The sequence below is a fragment of the Spinacia oleracea genome, chromosome 5 (genome assembly GCF_020520425.1).
Source record: "Spinacia oleracea cultivar Varoflay chromosome 5, BTI_SOV_V1, whole genome shotgun sequence".
Classification (NCBI taxonomy): Eukaryota; Viridiplantae; Streptophyta; class Magnoliopsida; order Caryophyllales; family Amaranthaceae; genus Spinacia; species Spinacia oleracea.
In genome coordinates this window covers 16,309,157-16,330,604 of record NC_079491.1, presented here as the reverse complement: position 1 = coordinate 16,330,604, position 21,448 = coordinate 16,309,157, and the positions used below count along the sequence as shown (strand labels likewise).

At 37.4% G+C, this 21,448-nt stretch overlaps 2 long non-coding RNA genes across 5 annotated transcripts; one reads left to right on the top strand and one right to left on the bottom strand.

Annotated features, from left to right (window-relative positions):
- The first annotated feature begins 265 nt into the window (after positions 1 to 265).
- On the top strand, positions 266 to 11,878 carry LOC110786029 (uncharacterized). The gene is made up of 4 exons (XR_002532772.2): positions 266 to 2,005; positions 2,102 to 2,367; positions 3,023 to 3,086; positions 11,468 to 11,878. It is a non-coding gene; the product is annotated as an uncharacterized lncRNA (long non-coding RNA).
- LOC110786028 (uncharacterized) lies at positions 5,729 to 11,148 on the bottom strand. 4 transcript variants are annotated; one of them, XR_008920763.1, is made up of 9 exons: positions 10,861 to 11,134; positions 10,715 to 10,773; positions 9,424 to 9,504; positions 8,810 to 8,883; positions 8,337 to 8,443; positions 8,118 to 8,230; positions 7,549 to 7,665; positions 6,835 to 6,898; positions 5,729 to 5,973 (listed from the first exon to the last, which is right to left on the bottom strand). It is a non-coding gene; the product is annotated as an uncharacterized lncRNA (long non-coding RNA). The 4 variants fall into 4 exon arrangements; XR_008920765.1 differs by having other exon boundaries at positions 8,118 to 8,446; positions 10,861 to 11,148; XR_008920762.1 differs by having other exon boundaries at positions 8,118 to 8,443; positions 10,861 to 11,138.
- Positions 11,879 to 21,448: the final 9,570 nt, after the last annotated feature.

The window sequence follows — 21,448 nt, the reverse complement described above, 5'->3', positions numbered from 1 at the left end:
TAAACTCCTTTTTTGTTTTTTCAGATGCTCTATAATCTATTTATGTAGTTGTTGGATAGTATCATGCAGTGCAGCCTCACCATGCTTAGCATGCATCATCTATCATCTGATTACTACCCCTCTAACCGTTTTAGCTGACATGGCAAGTCATCAGCTAGTTTGTTATAGCACTGCATTCTGATTGGTTGATTATGCTCATGCTGATTCCTTATTGGTTAGGACAGCAATACAATTCCTATATATGCTTATCTATTGTTTTATTACAGTCAGTTAGTTTTTCCCTAATAGCTTGAGTTGTAAGCAAAGCATCAATAAAGGATTATTCTCTCTCTCCTTAGCAACTCAGTTTACAGTTGCTAAGCCCCAAAATTGTGTGATTGTTCTAAACAGTTTTCATGGAAATCAACTGATTTCATCATTGTATCAGAGCAGCAAATTCAAGATTCTGGTGCAACGCTTTCTTCTCTTTCTACTGATATGATTCAATCAACATTCTGAGTTCTTCGAGGTCTGTTCAATCCTCATTTTTCTGCTGGTTTTTCTTCCTAATTGCTGATTGATTAGGAACTTCTGCTTGCTGATTTCTTTCATTTTTCTGCAAAACTGCTTTGCTGATTCTTCCTGAAATCGTTTATTGTTGTTATACTGCTGCAAATTCCTAGAAATTTCATCTAGAATCTTATTCAAAATGACTACACCAATTTTAGCCCCAAATCAAGATCCTGCAAGTCCTTTTTATCTTCATCCTACTGACAATACATCAAGTCAGTTGGTTTCAATTAAGTTCAAAGGTGAAGGTTATGGAGATTGGAGGAGGAGTATGATGATTTCTATGTCATCTAAAAACAAACTAGGTTTTGTTGATGGTACAATAACAAAACCAGATCCTACACATCCTACAATTACCAGGCTTGGGCAAGGTGCAATGATATGATGATATCATGGTTATTGTTTAATCTTGATGGCTCAATATCCAAGAGTGTTCTGTATTTCCACACTGCTAGGGAGATATGGTTAGATCTAGAAGATAGGTTTGGCTTTGTGTCTGGAACACAACTTTTCTCTCTAGAACATCAGGCAGCTGAAATAACACAAGGTGGACACAATGTGGCTGAGATTTTCACAGAAATCAAGTCCATATGGGACAAGATAAGTGCAGCAAATCCATTGCCAACATGCACTTGTAATCTCTGTGTGTGCAATGTGACACAGAGAATCTTTAAAATGCAGCAGGAACAAAGGCTAATGCAATTTCTCATGAAATTGGGAGAACATTTGGCTGTAACCAGAGGAAGCCTCCTAATGATGCAACCACTACCAACTATTTCACATGCCTACAGAATGTTGGCACAGGAAGAGAGACAGAGAGAGATTGGTGCTATCTCACAACAGCATGAGAGTCATGCTTTTGGAGCTGACAGAAGAAGGTTTAATGACAACCAAAACAAGAGTGTTTTCAATCCTTCCAGGAATCAACAACCCTATTACAAGAGCAACTATCCAGGAGGAAACAAGTCATCTGTAATTCCCCGTAATTTTATAAATCTTTTTAATATATTTTAACGTATAGTTAATTATATTTAAATAGAATTTACGAATTTTAGAAATAAAAATGTAATTAGCGAATATTTATTTTTATACGTTTTAAATATTTCAACGATTTATGAAATTAAAATAATTTTAGAATTTTATGTTGAAAAGAAATTGAATTACGAAAACGATTGAATTTAGGAAATGATCCTAATCGATTTTGGATTGAAATCCTAAAACTAAATCCTAATTCTAGCCCAATTGGCAAAGCCCAAATAATAAGACCCAAAACACTTTACTCCTTTCCTTCTCTTTCAATTCACGTAAAAAGCCAAAAAAAAAACAAGAAACCAAAACCCCTTTCTCTTTCATCATTCACGTGCATTTGCAAACCCTCAAACCTCCTCCTTCTTCAGCCACCGCGCCAACCACCGTCGGTCCATCACTGCCTGCGCCACCGGTCCTCATACGCACGGTAACTTCTTTCATTCTCCCTCTCTTGCTTCGTTCTTGCTTACATCTCTTTCGTTTCCTTGCTCTCCTCCTCATTCGTTTCTGTTTGTTGAGGCAGCCCCGCAAAACCACCAACTCCACCTGATCGTTGCCGCTTCGCTCACCCTCCCTGCAGTGCTGCCTTGCTGCACCGTACATCAACCACCACAGCTTCCCAGTCAGGCTCGCTTTTTCGTCTCCTCCTCTCTGTTTCTTCCTTGCTCCGCACGCATCGCCCAGCCACCACAACCAGCCGTGTCGACCACCAGTGTCGCACCCCTGCTGCGCAACCACGACCCTGCCGCCGCCGTTTCCCCCTCCGGCCGGCGCCCTCCTATCTTTTTGGTTAATCCTTTTAACCTTTTATTTAATTAATGTAATATTATGTTTTAATAATTTAATAAGGTTTTCATAGTTTAAATTATTAGTTTTGATAATTTATATTTAGAATTCAAATTATATGTTGATATTATAAACTAATTTATTTTCAGATTTGTTAATCATGTTTAAGTTAGGGCTTTAATTATGTTTATTAAGTTAATTCATGTTTTCTTGGATTAGATTTATAGTTTTATGGTTTAATTATAATTTTCAGATTATATGTTTTATAAAATTAAGTTGTTAATTTTCAGATTATATAATTTGATTAAAATAGGAGTTTTAATTATTAAAGTATGAATTTTTAAGGTTTTTAATGATTTTAAATCATGGTAGGATGTTTATGAATTATTAAAGTTATTGTTTTTATGATTTCAAACATGTTAATTATGTTTTGGAGTAGTTTGAAATTAGTTATATTGCTGAAAATTTAAAGTACGATGTTTGCAAAGAGTTTTCAACGAATTTCAATCACTAATTCGATAATTAAGATGCTAGGAAATCAAATATTCAAGTTTTGATATTGGGGAAGGTTCTAAATATGTTTAGGATGTATTTAGAATACTTTATTATGGTTACGAATGATTAGAAATTGATTGAGAATATTTGTTGGTTGTTTTAGGCGAAGAATTCTCTTTAGGCGATATTTGAAAGTGTTAAAGTGGCCTATTAGTTGTTTATACAAGGTACGTACATACCTGTGTGCTTGGAATGTGTGTGAATTGTTGAAACTATGTTGAAATTGTTGATGAACTTGGTTATGTTGAAAGTGCATGTTTAATATTGTTGGATGGACATGTTAAGCATATATATTTCGTTATGAGAATTATAACATGTTAGTAGTGTTAGGTTATGATACATATGACAATTCATAAATCATGCGGAAAAACCATTTAGCCAGGAATACATATTATTTACACATAATCATATAGCATAGTTTTAGATGCATACTCTTTGTTGCGTGCCTTCCCTAGCTGCGCCCGAACCGAACAAGAACAAGTCTTTAGGACTCCAAGTGTCGTCCCTCCGTAGATAGTCCACAGCACGTCCGGATCCGCCTTAAGATTGACCAACTAGAATCGCCCTTAAGGTATTAAAGATTTTCGGCACTTATAGTCAAGAAATGTGTCTGATTTTTCTCTCAAAAACTCACTTTGAATACTTGAATAATCTATGAAAATATGTGACCCTAGGCACTTATTTATAGAGTTATGGAAAGGGTTTTGGAATCCTATTAGGATACTAATTTATTTAATTATAACCCTACTAGGACTCTAATTAAATAATCATTATCTAATAGTTTTAGGATTTAATCACACTTCGAATCCTGATTGCTTTAGGATTCCCGCACAAGCATTGCACGAGCACCGTACACCCGCGCAAGCCTTGCGGCCCACGCTAGGCGCACAGCGCTCGGCCCACTGCTGTGCTCCGCGCGCGCGCCCAAGGCCTTGGCTGGGCCTGGCCTTGCGCTGGGCCTGGTCGAGGCTTGGCGTGCGCTGGTGCGCGTTGGCTCGCTGGGCGACGGCCTGGCTTCGTGCTGGGCCTTCGTCTAGCGGGCCTCGTCCGATGCTAATTCGTACGATACGCTTCCGATTAAATTCCCGATTCCGGAATTCATTTCCGATACGAACAATATTTAATATTTCCGATTCCGGAATCAATTTCCGTTTCGAACAAATATTTAATATTTCCGTTTCCGGAATTATTTTCCGATTCCGATAATATTTCCGATTCTGACAATATTTCCGTTTCCGGCAATATTTCCGATTCTGGCAATATTTCCATTTCCGATAATATTTTCCGATACGTACCATGTTTCCGTTTCCGGCAACATCTACGACTTGGATAATATTTATATTTCCGGTACGATCCATATTTCCGTTTCCGGCAATATCATCGTTTCCGGAGTATTCATTTCTTGCCTGTGACGATCTCAGCTCCCACTGAAACCAAGATCCGTCGATTCCGAATATCCATAGATGGAGTATTTAATGCCATTAAATACTTGATCCGTTTACGTACTATTTGTGTGACCCTACGGGTTCAGTCAAGAGTAAGCTGTGGATTAATATCATTAATTCCACTTGAACTGAAGCGGCCTCTAGCTAGGCATTCAGCTCACTTGATCTCACTGAATTATTAACTTGTTAATTAATACTGAACCGCATTTATTAGACTTAACATTGAATGCATACTTGGACCAAGGGCATTATTTCCTTCAAGTAGATGATTGATGCGAACATGTTGGTTGGGAACATTAGATTATTATATATATTGATTCAGATCGATTGTTCATTGTTCCCTTTTAGATTTTTCACTACTTTATAAGGGCCGAGGACATTGTTTAGTAAGTTGAAACCTTATACCCATATAGAGGGGTTGATCAGTATTAAAGGAAAGGTTGGATTAATTGGAATAAGTCTTGATTGACATCTCTGTGATCACGTACTTAATTCCAAGATAAAAACAGTGGAGAATAATTGTTGATTGTATGACTTATGTGATTGTTGAGTCATAACAGAGTTTAATTTGTAAATCATGTAAAGTGAAACTGAGTAGCAATAGCTTTAGACTGTGCACGTCTAAAGTGACGGACAATCAGGAGTTGGGGTCATGGGTCGCCTATGGCTTTTTTCTGGGGCCGGATTGATCACCGGTTCTATTTTATTCAAAAGTCCCTCGATATCGCAGGTCATTGGGGTTTACGGAGTCGCGCCCGTACCTCGTCTTCCTTAGTGAAGAAGAAGAAGTTTCTAGTAGACAACTCAGTCCATTGACTATTTCAAATAAAATAATGTTAATGATACAAAGGTCTAGTTCAGTCAAATATAGTCTTCAAGTCAATATATTTTGATTATCCTTGCTCATGTTTTATTAGTATCATGTTAGGTTTGTTCGTTCAATAGTATCCACTACAAAAAAACACGGCAATAAGTGACGCTTTTCTGGTAACATATGGACGAAACAAAGCGTCGAAATTTGGTATATCGACGCTTCCGGAAAGCGTCGATATTTTTACAGCCGATATTTACCGACGGTTTCAGGCGTCACTATGTTCGCCAATCTCGACGCTTTACTTTTCCACTATTTGTCATATAACTGCGCTGAAATATTTAGACACAGAAAAGCGTCACAATTTCCTTCTCTTTCGCGCTTTACTTTGTACCAAATTTCGACGGTATGTTGCGTAGTTTGCTGCGTCACCGCCAAACATAACTTCCCCCCATTTTTCATAATATAGTGATAAAAAACCATGCATTCATCTCTAAAAATATATATTGAGCACAAACGAATGTGCAATCAAATTTAAATATAATGTTCTAAATTCATAAAACAACTCTAATTTATATTTATCAATAATTTAATTACAAAAGGTGATAATAATCATTAATTCCTGCATTAATTTACATTTTCTAATCAAACTAAAATAAATACAATATATTGAAATAAAAACAACTTCCTAGAATCCTTTTTTTAGAGTAAATCCTATCACCATGCTAGCTTAGCTTCAACATAACTTGTTGATCTCTTGATATACATTATACTATTACCACTTGAATCATAAATAACCTGCAAAGAAAATTTAATAAGTCAAATATATTTTTTTGGTAAATAAGCAATCTAATAACCAAAAAGCGATTTACAACCTTAAGCAAACAACAAACAACCATCGAAAAAAGAAAGCTATCTGAAAAAGTTAAACAAAATAACAAACAACAGAACCTAAGTAGTACCTAGGGCCTAAGCGCTAAAAATTCAAGCCAAAATCAGAACCTTTGCAACACTACTACAACCTTATTACTAGTCAAAAGTCAAAACACCACCAATAACTCTCAACACATTGTTGTTGAGCAGAACCAAGCAGAGCCGAAAAGAAGGGAAACAAGTAAAAGACAACCTTTTACCTACACATACCAGAAACTAAACAACACAACCCCGCAGCAGAAAAAGGAGAACAAATCCCAGACAGCTAAATCAACAAAGTCACAACAAATATAATGCAGTAGTAATAGTTCAGAGAAAGGAACCAGACTGCATTTATCCACAACCCAACAATAGAAATTACTTAAAAATTCCAACTTCAGTGCTAATGAACTATAAGAAGAAGCTAAGCTAGAGTCTTCCATTTCTAATGTATTTTTGAGTCTAATGACACAGTAAAATGCTCAACGTCTTGAACGAGTACTGTGATGATATGTACTTGCAAAGTTTTCTAATATTGCATTTCTTGATCCACGCTACAAAATGACAATTGTGAAAGCTTTGTTTGTCCGACTCGAAGGCTTTCATTGTTCTATAAGATATTTCAAAGCCATATGATGGATATGAGATTAGTACGACGATATGCACCCTTGAATTTTACCTCAAAAAGTATTTTTGCATATAGACGATTAAATTCCCAGTACATTGAAAACAATCAAAAGAATTTACCTCCAGTTGAAAAGAATTCAAGTCCGTTGCAAGTTTCTCTTCAATAATCCCCTCACGAACCCACCTATCAAGAGGGAGCAAACATCCAAAGCCATAGACAATAAGAAAGTTTAAGGGGTATAAATAAGAGGCAACGTTACAACTTGTTCTCAGTTAAGGAGTTCAGTGAAGGAGGAAACGTTAAAAAGCCAAATCACCCTTCCCCCCTATGAAAACTCTACTCCTCGTGAACATTTTTTTCCTTACACCTCATATGCATGTTATCTGGTATCTAGTACCACAAAAGGTCAAGGTTCTCTTTACGATCATTCTATCCTAGTCACAGACTCGTCAAAAAGAAAATTGTATTTACATTATTGTTAAATATTCAGTCTTACGACTAAAAATGACACAATGAAAGAAATTAAACCTCCCCCAGATACTCTCCCTAAAAAGCAGATATATTAAGAACAATGACCAATTCTTTTGAGATATAATTTCAGTCATTGTGTACCACAGTGTATCTGGAACATATGCGAAAAAAATTGAGAAAATTTACCTCATCAAAAAAGTTATGATGTGACCATTAGGTTTTCTATTCTCTGTTAATACTTGCCACATAACGAGATGATCAATAAAGCTATGATGAAAAGCTGGTATATGTTCGATATTAGATGCAGAGTTTAGGACTGCTACTTAGTAAGAAAATGTATGTAAATTAAATCTCATTCTTACTCTTTTGCTGCTGAGGGGTTGTGTCATCTTTTATTTGTCCAAATATTGGAACACCAAGCTAAATCTGCTCCCTTTAGTTAGCCTTCATCTGTTTGTTGAACACAATGTATGTTTCACCTGCATTTAAAAGAACTCCTTAGCACCCAAACAAGTAAAAAAACTGCTATAACATTTCTACTTTCAGGCTTCTAAAGATTTAGTTTAGTTTCCTAAGGACAAGATCATCCTATCAGCAATGGAAATCATGGGGCAGCTAAGATATTATATCAAATAAAAAAACATGTTACGCTAATGACAGCACCTATTTGCCAAACCACCTTTGGAACAACGCGTGATCAGAACACACAAGAGGCTTTAGAGATATCAGAAATCAATGCTAATGATAATACAATCCGAAACATGTGATCAATATAGAGGTAAGCAAGTTTTTTTACAGAGGCAGGAGAAGATTGGAAGGGTGAAATCACATTTAGCCACAACAAAGACACTATTAGATCTTAGTAATTGCTTTATGATTCTGTAGAAAACTGTAAGAGTGCAGAAAAAAGAGAAGTTTGTATAAACAATACCTAAGAGTTCTCCATTTTGTCCAGCAACTGGGAGCTCATCCACGAAATCATTCAGAAAGCTCTTGATCAGTAAATATTTTTTCGTACATCTTCAGACCTTTAACGACATTTACCTGCCAATTACAGCTTTGTATCAGAAACATATTCAAAACTTTAAGGAGTAACACCATAATTTCTAAAATATACAAGTCTATTATAAACAAAATAATAATACTCAACTTTTGACAGCAGAACTCGCCATGTCCCCCTTCACTGGCGTTTCTTTCACTCGCTATGTGACCTAAGAAGAGTTCTTTTGTTCTGCTCGTTAAAGCACAAATACAAGCCTGCTTGAATAAAAATGTCTGAAATCAGTAAAAGGCCATCAACTTCACAACTGAATAAAATATATGACCTACATATGGAAGAACCGAAGAATGCTATCAAGTTCTCTCTCTAAAGATTAATGCTTATTCAGAAACTTTGCCCAATTTTCAGAATAGCCAAGACTTTTCTATACAAAATAAATTTATGTCGAGAAAACTTCCTGAAAAACAAATGCGCACTAGTACATCATCCATATAGTATCGACTAATGCTCACTAGTACATCATCCATATAGTTTCAACTAATACTCACTTATACATCATCCATATATTTTCAGCTAAAATATTGACTAAATCAATTGCTAAGAAAAGAACCATGCTAGGGTACCTTGGCATCAACTGCTCATGATTTAAATTTTCTAAGAATCATGCTTCCAGGCACTGAAGATCCAAAACCAGAACCTAACAAGTTAACAAATAATGATAGCATGTATAAGAAAGTAGGAAATAATCGCCTCCCTCCAAAAACAAGAAACAACTACAACAAACTTTTCGAAGACTTGAAATTGCATACAACAGAGTTGGTTTAAAAGGATGGAAACTTGCTAAGGTTTAAACCTTAAATAAATAAAAAAAGAGAGTCAAGGTACGGAAAGAGAAAAATGCAGAGTGAAATCCAATCTAACAATCTGGAAAACTGTGAAATGGATTTGAGGGATTGAGGAGAAATTGAAAAGGGAAACATACTGTTGCAATCTCACTATGTTCTGTGATTTTTAAACTAGAGCATCATCAAGAAATACTTTCTCAACCATATAAATTATTTTTAAATATCCCTTTTGATTCTTTCTCTAGATTACGGAACACATACGAAAACCAACAAAATCACCGGTATAACAATGTTTTCAAGGACCTACAAACTTATGTTACACAGCAAGACTTCTAAAAATATTCATGGATACATTAATTATCATGTAAACATTAAAAAGTAGTCAATCTTACATGAGTTTGGTGATTCCCGCATAGAATCTGACAGACATTCTTAATTTTGCACTTTCTCTTTGGCTGCCAGCTTTTGTATCCCTGCATTATTCCCCAAAATTTGTTTCACTTTAAATATATGTTTCCAAGACTACGCTACACTCGATCTGTCTTACATAATAATACTTGTAATCGATCTAATCAAACTGAAATAAAACAATATTTTGTAACAAAACAACTTCCTAGCATCATCTTTTAACGTTAAACAAGAATTCAAGATGTCCAGTGGACTGTCAAGCAAGCTCTTTGGTAGTCACAACAGATCAAAGTGTGAGGAGGGGATGGGGGAGAGTAAACGTAATGCTGCAATTACTACGACTGTTATTTGGTGGCGGAGAATTTTTTGCTAATGTGCGGCACTAATTGGAAGGACTGTGCCACCAGAATTCTTAGCCAAATTAACATATCTTATTATGAATCATAATGAATAGATAAAACACATTAATACAGTAAAAGCATACGCGACACAAAGCAACCTTTCCCTTGGTGTAACTGAAGTACTATACCAGATACTACTAGTGCCCAGCAGCCAGTGGCCAGCAGTAGAATCTAGTGGAAGTCAACGACTCAACTGTCAGCATATAGGAATAGGTATTGGCATAGACGAGCATTTTTCTGGAAACAGTTTTAACTGCTAACCTTAAGCTCCAGAGAAGTGATTCTTTGGTGGAATAAGACAACCAACCAATGTGGTAATGGAAAATTCATATGCGACAACAACAAACCATTCTTTTTATATATGGCATTAAGTGATTCAATAAGGACAGTTCTAATTAATTCAACCATTTTTACTATTGGATCCTGATTTAACAGAACATCTACTACTAAATTACGATACCATTGGCTAAAGTTCAGGTCCTTCGATTAAAAGGATAAAAAAATAACAATGGGAAAGAAAAAAAGGAAACTTGTGAACAAGAAGATAAGGCAACCAAGACAAGAAAGCTGTAAAATAATGATAAACACCAAATTGTCCATGCTAAAACTAAGACTTAGACAACTCAAGAGACTTGTAAGTGATAGAAGAAGATCCCTAATTGCAGAAAAAAAAAAGCTGAATTTCCCTGACCAACATACGACATAAATTACCTACAAACAAGCCCAGATCGATTATAAAGAGTAATAAAACAACGAAAATTAACAATTAACCGAGAATCAAAAAAATTCTGTTGAATTGTCTCAAAAAATGTTATAAATTTTAGAAAAGAAAGTCAAATCATACAAATTTAGGCAAAATAGTAATAAATCAAACCTGCGAAATTTCTTGGCATCGGTTTTAGCAATAAAGCCCATCCCAATACGTCAAGGTTGCTGAACGATTTTGACATTCATACATGAATTCAATTAAAAATTTATGGGGAAATAAGTGAATTGGAAAATGAAAGGATAAATCGGTACCTAGGGTTCGTGAAATAGTGGCGGTGAGAATTGCAGACGGAAATTGGGAGCAGCGGCGAAGGGAGGCGGTGTAACGTTGGATGGAAGGAGATCCGGTAGCGTTGAGGAAAGACCTTGAGACAAATCACGCCATTGTTATTTACGGAGTATATTCTCTCTCTCCTCTTTAGTCTATACTAGATGTTGAGGTTGAATTGTCAACCGTTCAGGAATTCGTGGGAGGTGGAAATGGAAAGTACTGTGAAAAGCGGGATTTTAGAATAATTTATGCTTAAATTTTTAGATTAGCGGGACAATGGAAGGACAGGAAGGATACACGTGTTTATTTTGCTAACATAGTGACGGTTTTACGAGTCTATATATGCTTCGACCTTTAAAAGCGTCTAAATACGTAAATAAAAAATTCCCCCACACATTTATAGCGACGCTTCGCAAAAGCGTCGAATCAAATCCGTCTAAATTTGTATGATTTTCTTGTAGTGATCATGCTAAGATTATTATTGTTTTAGTATGTAGTACTCAGCTTTGCTGATTACGTGCTTTGTTTGTGTATGTTGATCATGGCTATGCCTTATTGATCATGTGATGACCCATCTTTGGTGAACAGTCTCTAAGGATCAATAAGCGTTGTCCATCTACAGGTTTGAAGATGATGCATCATGGGGATCGGGATTAGAGAGCTTGTATTGTTTTTGTCTTGCTATGTTATTTGGGTTTGTTAATTGAGACTTTAAACTTGTCGTACTATTTATATTTCCTTATTTTCGTTGGTTGATTATTGGGACTAAACCTGTAATCGATTATTTATAAACATTAAACAGAGACATCAAAGCCATTCTCCAATATGCTTGATTCCCATAGCTGCAGTGTGCGAGTTGTGCTTCGCCTGCGGCAGAGGTTTAGTCAATGGATCTGATATGTTGTCATCAGTTCCAATTTTGCTTATCTCGACTTCTTTTCTTTCAACGAACTCTCGTAGAAGGTGAAATCTACGAAGTACATGCTTGACTCTCTGGTGGTGTCTAGGCTCCTTTGCCTGTGCAATAGCTCCGTTATTGTCACAATACAGGGCTATTGGTCCTTTAATGGAGGGGACTACACCAAGTTCACCTATGAACTTCCTTAGCCATATAGCTTCCTTTGCTGCTTCATGTGCAGCAATGTACTCCGCTTTAGTTGTAGAATCCGCAATGGTGCTTTGTTTAGCACTTTTCCAGCTTACTGCTCCTCCGTTGAGGCAGAAGACAAACCCAGACTGTGATCTGAAATCATCCTTTTCGGTTTGGAAACTTGCGTCCGTATAGCCTTTAACAATTAATTCATCATCTCCACCATAGACCAGGAAGTCATCTTTGTGCCTTTTCAGGTACTTCAGAATGTTCTTGGCAGCAGTCCAATGCGCCTCTCCTGGGTCTGACTGGTATCTGCTCGTAGCACTGAGTGCGTACGCAACATCCGGGCGTGTACATATCATAGCATACATTATTGAACCAATCAATGATGCATATGGAATCCCATTCATTCGTCTACGCTCATCAAGTGTTTTTGGGCACTGAGTCTTGCTTAGAGTCATTCCATGAGACATGGGTAGGTAGCCTCGTTTGGAGTCCGCCATCTTGAACCTATCAAGCACCTTATTGATATAAGTGCTTTGACTAAGTCCAATCATCCTTTTAGATCTATCTCTGTAAATCTTGATGCCCAATATGTACTGTGCTTCTCCTAGATCCTTCATCGAAAAACATTTCCCAAGCCAAATCTTGACAGAGTTCAACATAGGAATGTCATTTCCGATAAGTAATATGTCGTCGACATATAATACTAGGAAAGCAATTTTGCTCCCACTGACCTTCTTGTATACACAAGATTCGTCCGCGTTCTTGATGAAACCAAAGTCACTGACTGCTTCATCAAAACGTATATTCCAGCTCCTGGATGCCTGCTTCAATCCGTAGATTGACTTCTTTAGCTTGCATACCTTTTTAGCATTCTTTGGATCCTCAAAACCTTCAGGCTGTGTCATAAACACAGTTTTCGTTAAAACGCCGTTTAAGAAAGCAGTTTTGACATCCATCTGCCATATTTCGTAATCGTAATATGCAGCGATTGCTAACATTATCCGAATAGACTTTAGCATTGCAACTGGTGAAAAGGTTTCATCGTAATCCACACCGTGGACTTGCCTGTAACCTTTTGCAACCAATCTAGCTTTGAAAACTTCAAGTTTCCCATCCTTGTCCTTTTTCAGTTTGAAAACCCATTTGCTTCCAATGGCTTGGTAGCCATCTGGCAAATCGACCAAATCCCATACTTGGTTTTCAGACATGGAGTCTAATTCTGATTGCATGGCTTCTTGCCATTGCTTGGAGCTAGGGCTCTTCATAGCTTGTTTGTAAGTCGCAGGTTCATCACTTTCAAGTAATAGAACGTCATAGCTCTCGTTCGTTAAAATACCTAAGTACCTTTCCGGTTGAGATTGCGATCTACGCGGGGTAACATTTCTAGATTGACCATGATTCTCACCAGATTCTTCTGAAGATCTCTGAGTTTCATCCTGAATGTCATCTTGAGCATTCTCTAGAGTTTGTTGTTCGACTCGAATTTCTTCGAGGTCTACTTTTCTCCCACTTGTCATTTTGGAAATGTGATCTTTCTCCAAAAAGACACCATCTCGAGCAACAAACACCTTGTTCTCAGATGTATTGTAGAAATAATACCCCTTTGTTTCCTTTGGATAGCCCACAAGGATACATTTGTCAGATTTTGGATGAAGTTTGTCTGAAATTAATCGTTTGACGTATACTTCACATCCCCAAATCTTAAGAAAAGACACATTTGGAGGCTTTCCAAACCATAATTCGTATGGAGTCTTTTCGACAGCTTTAGACGGAGCTCTATTTATAGTGAGTGCAGCTGTATTTAGTGCATGTCCCCAAAATTCTAATGGAAGTTCGGCCTGACCCATCATTGACCTGACCATGTCTAGCAAGGTTCTGTTCCTCCGTTCCGACACATCGTTCCATTGTGGTGTTCCAGGAGGAGTCAATTCTGATAGAATTCCACATTCTTTCAGATGGTCATCAAATTCATAGCTCAGATATTCACCGCCTCTATCAGACCGCAGTGCCTTAATCTTCTTGCCTAATTGATTCTCTACTTCACTCTGAAATTCCTTGAATTTGTCAAAGGATTCAGACTTATGCTTCATTAGGTAGACATAACCATACCTACTGAAGTCATCAGTGAAAGTGATAAAGTAGCTGAAACCACCTCTAGCATTTGTACTCATTGGTCCACATACATCTGTATGGATTAAACCCAATAGTTCATTTGCTCTTTCTCCAACTTTAGAGAAAGGTTGCTTTGTCATTTTGCCAAGTAAACATGATTCGCATTTACCATAATCCTCTAAGTCAAATGGTTCTAGAATTCCTTCCTTTTGAAGTCTTTCTAAGCGTTTCAAGTTTATATGGCCTAATCGACAATGCCACAGATAGGTGAGATCTGAATCATCATTTTTGGCCTTTTTGGTATTTATGTTATATACTTGTTTGTCGTGATCTAATAAATAAAGTCCATTGACTAATCTAGCAGATCCATAAAACATCTCTTTAAAATAAAACGAACAACTATTGTCTTTTATTAAAAAGGAAAATCCCTTAGCATCTAAGCAAGAAACTGAAATGATGTTTTTAGTAAGACTTGGAACATGGAAACATTCTTCCAGTTCCAAAACTAGCCCGGAGGGCAACGACAAATAGTAAGTTCCTACAGCTAATGCAGCAATCCGTGCTCCATTTCCCACTCGTAGGTCGACTTCACCCTTGCTTAACTTTCTACTTCTTCTTAGTCCCTGTGGATTGGAACATAAGTGTGAGCCACAACCTGTATCTAATACCCAAGAAGTTGAATTAGCAAGTATACAGTCTATAACGAAAATACCTGAAGATGGAACGACTGTTCCGTTCTTCTGATCTTCCTTTATCTTCAAGCAATCTCTCTTCCAATGCCCCTTCTTCTTGCAGTAGAAGCATTCGGATTCAGAAGTGGGTTGACTGACCTTCCTCTTTACAGATTTGGCGCCAGTTTGCTTAGTTAGGCTGGCCTTGTCGCCACCTTTCTTAGCATTCCTCTTCTTTCCAGATTTCTTGAACTTGCCCCCACGCACCATAAGCACATCCTGCTTATCACTTTTGAGCGTCTTTTCAGCGGTCTTCAGCATACCGTGAAGCTCAGTGAGCGTTTTGTCCAGACTATTCATACTGTAGTTCAGTTTGAACTGATCATACCCGCTATGAAGAGAATGGAGGATGGTGTCTATAGGCATTTCCTGAGAAAATTGCTGATCCAGCCGACTCATATTCTCAATGAGTCCAATCATTTTGAGAACATGTGGACTTACGGGCTCGCCTTTCTTAAGCTTGGTCTCAAGAATTTGCCTATGAGTCTCGAATCTTTCGACTCGAGCCAGATCTTGGAACATGTTCTTCAACTCACTGATGATTGTGAAAGCATCTGAGTTGATGAACGTTTTCTGCAGATCCGCACTCATGGTGGCGAGCATTAGACATTTCACATCCTTGTTGGCATCAATCCAACGATTGAGGGCTGCCTGAGTGACCCCGTCGCCTGCGGCTTCGGGCATCGCCTCATCTAGGACATACTCCTTTTCTTCCTGCATAAGAACTATTTGCAAGTTCCTTTGCCAGTCAAGGAAGTTTTTCCCGTTCAACTTTTCCTTTTCGAGAATTGATCGAATGTTGAATGAATTGTTGTTTGCCATATTAAAAACTACAATTGAAAAGAATAAACAAATAAATAACCATTCACAGTTTCTCTTAATAAACTTAAATTCTAGCAAACATGCATAATTCAATGTTTATTAAGCATTTTATTCAAGTTATGTGTTCCGGCAGGTGTGAATAAAATGATTCCAAGATCCTAAAATCATTGAAGAACTAAGCACAGTTTGTCGACTTAATCCTAGAACATCTTAGGTAAGCAAAAGCCTTTTGCTAATAGTCTAGAAACTATTCTTGGTAGATAGGTACGTCTAAGAACTTATTAGGTAAACCTATCGATTTTGCCACGACATAAAAGGACTCCTTACTTATATCGTTGAGTTTCACCAAAACTAACATGTACTCACAATTATTTGTGTACCTTGCCCCTTTAGGACCAATAAGTAACACCTCGCTGAGCGAAAACTATTACTAGATTGATGTAAAGGATATCCAAGCAAGTGTATATTTTGGCATGGCACCTTTTAACTCAATTTTTAAGTTTGGAACTTAAGGCTCTTACTATGTTGGTTAGATTTTAAGTGAACTAAAATCCTTAATCATGCAACATAATCAAGCCACAATCTTATGCATAATTAAGACATATTTAAAGCAATAAATAACTTAAAGCATGCATAAGATAAATGTGATCTAGTATGGCCCGACTTCATCTTGAAGCTTTGACTTCAAAGTCCGTCTTGAAAATCTCCGTGGGAGGCACCATTTTCTTCAAATAGGATAAGCTATAACTAATTACAACTATTTGATGGTACGCAGACCATATTTGAATTGAAAAATAACTTTGGTACTTTAGACCAATTACAATCAAATTAATGGTGCGCAGACCATATTTTCTATCCTATTTGGGCCATACTAGTCACTTCATAACCTGCAAAACAGTACATATACAATATATACCATTCACCCATTCATTAGCATGAATGGCCCACATAGCTGGTTAGTAAAACACATTATGCATCACGTAAACATTTGCAGCAATTAATCAAGGGCACCAATAATCTACCAATTATTCAGTCCTTATTAATTCTAATCAATTTGTTTTAACCTTAAGGATTTGTAGACCTAATCAAGAGTTTATGACTAAAAGGGCTTCCACTTAAACCAATAAATTCGTATGCTTTACTAATTTTAAACATAAAAATGTATTTCTAGTCTAACCGGAAACATACAAATTTAATTAAAATTTAAAGCTCATATGAATTTATAAATGAATCCAAAAAGTTTAATTTAATTTCAGTCGTATTTAAATTAATTCATGATTTTAATTTTAGTAAAATAATTAGAATAAATAAAATTTATTATAATTACAATATTCAAAATTAAAATCCAAGAAAATAATTAAAATTATTAATTTTTAAAATTAATTAAAATTACGTAAACTGAAAATTTCAAATTAAACATTCAAAACGATCTAATCGCAACGCAAACACCCTACGCATCGCACGCCCATGGGCCACACGCACACAGCCATCGCTGGCCATGTGCGCGCAGCCCATGCGCTCGTCGCATAGCTGCTGCATCTTCCCATCGCAAGCCATCGCACAAGTGGTGCTCGCTGCGCGCGCGCCAGCGCTCGACGCACGCGAGCCATCGCTCGCAGTGCGCGCTCGCCAGCGCTTGCTGCGCGCGCTCCAGCGCTTGATGCACGCGAGCCATCGCTCGCTGTGCGCGAGATCAACGCTGGGCGCAGCGCTCGTGGCACGCGAGCTTGCGCTCGCTGCGCGCGAGGCTGCGCGCGCTTGCGCGAGGCAGTGCGCGTTGTGGCGCAGCTCGCTTGCTGCCCACACGCGACTGCCATGCCTTGCCTTCGCCCATGCCCATTCATCCATAGCTCGTGGCCCACGACACAAGGCAGGGCTGCTGCCTTGTGCTCGTGCACCATGCCCCTGCTCATTGCATTCGTGCCGCACGGGCGACGAGCTCCCTTGCTCGTCGTCGCATGCCCGCACTATACAACACCCCTTAAGGGTAACACGAAGCGTCCATTGCTTTGTGCGTGCAAGTTATATGAACGAATCGCATAAAAATTTAAAATTTATATTTAAAATTAATGACAAATTAATAAATAATATTAATTTCATAATTTTAGGGCGAAAAATCGAAAATTTATTATTCAATTGATTTCCGATTATCATGGATTCAAGCCTAGGTCATAAAAATTTAAAATTTATCATAAATTTACAATTTTTATGGTGGTTTTTAATCATAGGTTTCTAATTAAATTATAATTAATTATGAAAATCAAATTAATTCTACGGTTTTTTCATGAAATGCCCCTGAGGTTTTAAAAAACGCACCAAATATCCTCGCCTGTTTCGATTCACATAATATACCCCTATTTTTTTCCAAGTTTGCACCAAATACCCCTTAACTGACCTTCCGTTAGTCCTCCGTTAAGTCGTGTTTATAATTCACAGTATACCCCTTTTTATAAACTTAATGCATAATATACACCTATTTTAAAATTAAGTTGCACTAGATACCCAAATTGCAGGAATTTGAATTTAACGGCTAGTTTTTAAACCTAGGAAGCAAAATATAGCCGTTATGTTCTTGCTGCCTATAAATGCTACTAGTGTTCACCTCACTTGCATACTTTCCCCTCTCCAAATTAGCCATGAGCTCTCATTCAAAAACCGAATCTTCTTCCATCCCAAATTTAGCATACATTAGAGTTCCTAATAAAAATTGCTATTGCGGGAGAAGATTTGCACTTAGGAGCTCGGAAACGGCAAAAAATCCGCAAAAGCTTTACTACAAGTGTGATCCTTGTGATAATTTCAAATGGTGCAAAGGTTTTCTTGAGCACACAAGTGATGAAGTTCAGAGCAAGGGAAACAGAGATGATGAAAACAGGGGAATGCAAGAACAAAGCTGGGGAATGCAAGAACAGAGCAGGGGAATGCATGAAGAGTTGAAGCTATTGAAGAAGAAGATCAAACAACAGAAACAGCAAATCAATTTTGCAATAAAAATTGGTGTATTAATGTTTGCATTTCTGATTTGGATAGCAATGAAGTAAAGTTGTAACAAATTTCATGAAATAAAGAGACTTTGTTCCATAAATACTTGTTCAAGCAAATAAGCTTTACATAAACTGAACTTTAAGTGGACAAACACCACTGAACTGCACAAAAAGAGGTCAATCAAACTTAGATTGCATAATTAACAAGGCTAGGCATTCAAACTTGTTAAACATATACAGTAGGTCAATCAAAAATTCAAGATTTATCAACAAGAATCGCAAATATTTAATTTAACATCTTAAATTTACGAAATTTTGCATTCGAAAAACTAAAACCTTCGAAAAGAGGCTCGTGATACCACTGTTAGGTTATGATACATATGACAATTCATAAATCATGCGGAAAAACCATTTAGCCAGGAATACATATTATTTACACATAATCATATAGCATAGTTTTAGATGCATACTCTTTGTTGCGTGCCTTCCCTAGCTGCGCCCGAACCGAACAAGAACAAGTCTTTAGGACTCCAAGTGTCGTCCCTCCGTAGATAGTCCACAGCACGTCCGGATCCGCCTTAAGATTGACCAACTAGAATCGCCCTTAAGGTACTAAAGATTTTCGGCACTTATAGTCAAGAAATGTGTCTGATTTTTCTCTCAAAAACTCACTTTGAATACTTGAATAATCTATGAAAATATGTGACCCTAGGCACTTATTTATAGAGTTATGGAAAGAGTTTTGGAATCCTATTAGGATACTAATTTATTTAATTATAACCCTACTAGGACTCTAATTAAATAATCATTATCTAATAGTTTTAGGATTTAATCACACTTCGAATCCTGATTGCTTTAGGATTCCCGCACAAGCATTGCACGAGCACCGTACACCCGCGCAAGCCTTGCGGCCCACGCTAGGCGCACAGCGCTCGACCCACTGCTGTGCTCCGCGCGCGCGCCCAAGGCCTTGGCTGGGCCTGGCCTTGCGCTGGGCCTGGTCGAGGCTTGGCGTGCGCTGGTGCACGTTGGCTCGCTGGGCGACGGCCTGGCTTCGTGCTGGGCCTTCGTCTAGCGGGCCTCGTCCGATGCTAATTCGTACGATACGCTTCCGATTAAATTCCCGATTCCGGAATTCATTTCCGATACGAACAATATTTAATATTTCCGATTCCGGAATCAATTTCCGTTTCGAACAAATATTTAATATTTCCGTTTCCGGAATTATTTTCCGATTCCGATAATATTTCCGATTCTGACAATATTTCCGTTTCCGGCAATATTTCCGATTCTGGCAATATTTCCATTTCCGATAATATTTTCCGATACGTACCATGTTTCCGTTTCCGGCAACATCTACGACTTGGATAATATTTATATTTCCGATACGATCCATATTTCCGTTTCCGGCAATATCATCGTTTCCGGAGTATTCATTTCTTGCCTGTGACGATCTCAGCTCCCACTGAAACCAAGATCCGTCGATTCCGAATATCCATAGATGGAGTATTTAATGCCATTAAATACTTGATCCGTTTACGTACTATTTGTGTGACCCTACGGGTTCAGTCAAGAGTAAGCTGTGGATTAATATCATTAATTCCACTTGAACTGAAGCGGCCTCTAGCTAGGCATTCAGCTCACTTGATCTCACTGAATTATTAACTTGTTAATTAATACTGAACCGCATTTATTAGACTTAACATTGAATGCATACTTGGACCAAGGGCATTATTTCCTTCAAGTAGATGATTGATGCGAACATGTTGGTTGGGAACATTAGATTATTATATATATTGATTCAGATCGATTGTTCATTGTTCCCTTTTAGATTTTTCACTACTTTATAAGGGCCGAGGACCTTGTTTAGTAAGTTGAAACCTTATACCCATATAGAGGGGTTGATCAGTATTAAAGGAAAGGTTGGATTAATTGGAATAAGTCTTGATTGACATCTCTGTGATCACGTACTTAATTCCAAGATAAAAACAGTGGAGAATAATTGTTGATTGTATGACTTATGTGATTGTTGAGTCATAACAGAGTTTAATTTGTAAATCATGTAAAGTGAAACTGAGTAGCAATAGCTTTAGACTGTGCACGTCTAAAGTGACGGACAATCAGGAGTTGGGGTCATGGGTCGCCTATGGCTTTTTTCTGGGGCCGGATTGATCACCGGTTCTATTTTATTCAAAAGTCCCTCGATATCGCAGGTCATTGGGGTTTACGGAGTCGCGCCCGTACCTCGTCTTCCTTAGTGAAGAAGAAGAAGTTTCTAGTAGACAACTCAGTCCATTGACTATTTCAAATAAAATAATGTTAATGATACAAAGGTCTAGTTCAGTCAAATATAGTCTTCAAGTCAATATATTTTGATTATCCTTGCTTATGTTTTATTAGTATCATGTTAGGTTTGTTCGTTCAATAGTATCATGCTAGGATTATTATTGTTTTAGTATGTAGTACTCAGCTTTGCTGATTACGTGCTTTGTTTGTGTATGTTGATCATGGCTATGCCTTATTGATCATGTGATGACCCATCTTTGGTGAACAGTCTCTAAGGATCAATAAGCGTTGTCCATCTACAGGTTTGAAGATGATGCATCATGGGGATCGGGATTAGAGAGCTTGTATTGTTTTTGTCTTGCTATGTTATTTGGGTTTGTTAATTGAGACTTTAAACTTGTCGTACTATTTATATTTCCTTATTTTCGTTGGTTGATTTTTGGGACTAAACCTGTAATCGATTATTTATAAACCTAAAGTTAGTTTTATGTTTTCCGCTGCAAAATTCTGAATAAGCCGTTACGTTTTCACACGG